This window comes from Dipodomys merriami, unplaced genomic scaffold (assembly GCF_024711535.1).
Source record: "Dipodomys merriami isolate MVZ:Mamm:240054 unplaced genomic scaffold, mDipMer1.0.p SCAF_725, whole genome shotgun sequence".
NCBI lineage: Eukaryota > Metazoa > Chordata > Mammalia > Rodentia > Heteromyidae > Dipodomys > Dipodomys merriami.
Window position 1 is genome coordinate 251672 of NW_027206319.1, and position 4123 is coordinate 255794.

Genomic DNA, 4123 nt, shown 5'->3' on the forward strand with positions numbered 1-4123 from the left:
CCAATATTTGGGCTATGGAGGAGACAAGTAGCTTACTTGTCAAACAAATTAGACTCTAACAGCAGGATGGCCATAATGTCTGAGAATCATAGCGGCTACTGCTCTGATGGTCAAAGACGCAGATAAGCTAGCCATGGGAAAGGAACTTTATGTGACCACCCCCCACACACACACTATTGAGGGTTTGTTAAAACAACCACCAGATCGGTGGCTCAACAATGCCTGGTTAACCCATTACCAAGGACTGCTAATCAACCCTCTCAGAATCAATTTACAGGCTCCCTCGCCTCTCAACCCGGCGACACTGCTACCAGATCCGGACCTAAACATGCTGCTACATAACTGTCAGAGATCCTGGCCCAAGGCCATAACATCCAAGAGGACTTAAGGAGCCAGCTGTTGCCTGACGCTGAACTCATGTGGTTTACAGACGAAAGCAGCTTTGTTTATCAGAGACAGAGTTATGCTGGAGCGGCAGTAGTGACTGAGACTGATGTGGTCTGGGCTGAACCTCTACCAGTAGGCACATCAACTTGAGAGCCAAGTTAATAGCCCTGACCCAACTTCTAACACTGGGAAAGGACAAAAGACTAACTGTGTACACTGACAGTCAGTATGCATTTGCAATGGCTCATGTACACACAGTTATTTACAAAGAAAGAGGATTACTGTCAACTGAAGGAAAAATCATCAAAAATAAAGATGAAATCTTGACTTTAATTACTGTTGTTTGGCTTCCTAAGTTAGCCATTGTTCATTGCCCTGGACATAAAAAACCTAAAGATGCTGTGCGTAAAGGCAATAACCTGGCCAACAGAACAGCCTGGAAGTTGGCAATACAAAGGTAATCTATAATGATGATTAATCTCCCAGACTCTGGTACAAGAACTCTTCTGGACACTCCAATATACACCACTGAGGACATGAAATAGATTGATCAACTGCTGAAGGCACAATGCCTAAATGGTTGGTGAAGAGATTCTAGGAGCATCATTATCTTATCAAGTAGTTAGGGAGTAAAGTACTGCTTAAGTTGCATCAAAGCACCCACGTGGGTGCTAGGAAGATGCAAGATCTGGTGACAAATGCTGGATTTATGATCAAAAATAGTCATGCTAAAATTGTCAGGGACCGTAAGGCTTGTCAACTGACAAATGAAAGGAAGAACCAGACAGGAACAGGCAGTCAAATAAGAGGAGAGAGACCAAGAACTTACTAGAAAGTGGACTTCATGGAAATTAAACTTGGCAAGTATGGATATAAACATGCTAGTTTTCATAGATACCTTTTCAGGATGGGTAGAAGCCTTTCCTACAAAGCACGAAAAGTTACAGGTGGTGGCTAAGAAGTTACTAGAAGAGATCTTACCCAGGTTTGGCTTCCCTATTATGATAGGATCAGATAATGGACCAGCTTTCTTGTCCAAGGTAAGTCGGGGACTTGCAAGTACTCTTGGGGCAGATTGGAAATTGCATTGTACTTGTAGACCCCAAAGTTCAGTACAGATGGAAAGGATGCATAGAACTCTAACAGAGAGGCTGAACAAATTGACCATGGAGATCGGAGGTGACTGGGTAACTCTCCTTCCCTTTGCCTTATACAGTGTATGCAATTCCTCTTTTAAAATTGGTCTTTCCCCTTATGAAATTGTATTCGGAGTGCCCCTTCCCACAATTCTTAATTTGTCAGAACAGTTGCTTAGAGAAGATGATTACTCAGAAATTTTGTTCTCCTTACAGAGGGACTGAAGGCGCTGTACAAGTTGGGCCCTCCATCAATCCCACATCACTTCCACCCTGGAGACTGGGTCCTGGTGAAAAGACACCGACAGGAAAACCTGGAGCCGAGGTGGAAAGGAACTTATGTGATCATCTTGATGACTCCAACGGCCCTCAAAGTCGATGGGATCACTACATGGATCCACCATTCTCATGCAAGCCTGCAGAAACCATAGCAGATCTCGTTGAGGATCCAGTGTGCCAAGTCTTGTGCTCCAAAGAAAATCCTTTAAAGCTCAAATTGAACCGCAAAAGGACTTAGTCATGAATTGGATATTGGTGTATAACTTAAGTGGAAATTGTATTAGCATAGTAGTAAGTGCTGGCAATCTCCACTGCCCATATAATTGGACTTAGACTGTTAGCAATCAGGTAATGGGTAAACGTTTACCTTTGGCCATGAAAGAAGGACTGTCCCTATGGTTCCCCGACAAGCTTACATGTAACTTGTGTCAGCTTGCTGATGGTGTATGGGAAGGACATAGGCTTATGAAATGTAGATGGAGGCAATGGTATGTATGCCCAGGGGAAGGAAGGACTAGTAATTGTGGGAGGACAAGAGGACTTTTACTGTAAGAGCTGGGGCTGCAAAACAAGTACCTCAGGAAAATGGAAAGGAAAGGGAGGAGACCTTGTTATGTTTAACAAACCAGGACCAATGGGCATCCATTTTAATGGGATGTCTGTACGTAAACAAATTAGGGTCTCCCAGGAGTATGATGCCAGAGTGCAAGTTCAGTTCACACACAAGGGCAAACAAGCCCTAGGATGGGAATTAGGAAAGACCTGGGGACTAAGATTGTACAGATGGGGAGAGACACATGATGGCATTCTCATAACCCTACAAGCAATTGCCACAGCCAGTTATTCCCCTTCAGCAATGGGACCAAACACAGTTTTAAAACCAGTCTCTGCCATAAACCCAAAGTAGACAACAAGAAAGAGCCCTGGGCTATAGTGACCCCATCACTTGGGGAGAGCATCCCCTGGGCAGAGGATTCCTTACGGCAGCTGTTGGTTCAAACTTACAATGTGATCAATCAGACCCGTGCTGATATTACAAGCTCGCGTTGGATGTGTTCTGATATGAGACCTCCATTTTATGAGAGTATTGCATTGATACAGAATGTGACTAATGTTAAAACAAGTAAATCATGCAGGTGGGAACAAAAGGAAGCAAAACTTATTCTACAGACAGTTATAGGACAAGGGTTATGTGTGGAACTAGTACCAACTAACTTTACTCACTTAAGTAATCAGGCTCAAGAATGGATTCCAGAGGAAGGATACCTATTACCTCCTCAAGATGCTTGGTGGGCATGTTCAACTAGCCTAACCCCCTGCGTCCATTTAGAAGTTTGAAATAGGACTAACAGTTTTTGTGTCATAGTACAACTTATCCCACAACTGCTCTACCATTCTCAGGAAGACATGATGAAAAAGATGTCTGCAGCAAGCTATTGGCCACGAAAAGCTAAAAAAGAAATAATAACAGCAGTAACAGTTGAGGTTCTAGTGGGCTTAGCTGGACTAGGAACTTGGGTGGCATCCCTAATTACTCAGAGAACATTTTACGCTAGCCTTCTTGCCACGATAGATGAGGATATCAAAAACCTGGAAAGCACTATAGTCTACCTTCAAAAATCACATGACTCCTTAGATGTGGTAGTGTTACAGAACAGATGGGAGCTGGACTTAATTTTCTTACAACAAGGCGGTCTATGTGCTGCCCTCGGGGAAGAATGATGCTTCTACGCCAATTATTCCAGAGTTGTAAAACAATCTTTAGCTAAAGTAAGAGAGGGACTAGCAAAATGAAAAAGAGAAAGAGAAAAACAAGAAGGATGGTTTGAATCATGGTTTAATTATTCCCCTTGGATAACCATCTTAATATCCAATCTGATGGCCCCATTATCATTCTGGTACTTGTGTTCACAGTAAAGCTTTGCGTTGTCAATCTACTAGTGATGTTTGTTAAGAAATGCGTTAATAACATGCAGCTGATGGTATTGAGAACACAATATCAACTGATTCCTGACAAAAGACATAGTGCAGGCCCGTAAGGACCATGATTGGCCTTTAAGGTGCATATTAGAAAGGGGAGAAATGAAGAGCCTAAAGCTTAAAGAGGCACAAGGAAGTCCTAAGTAACTCCATTACACACTAGCAACCCTCTTGTGAGGTATGAATTATAAAAATAACCATGGGTTTGACCTAGAAATGACACAAAAAGAAAAACAATTCCCAGACAACTGAGACATAAACTATCCTTGGGAAAGCCACAGGAATTTTCTCCAGATGCATTGACCAAACACTGGGTGGCCATGCAGGACACAGTGACCCAG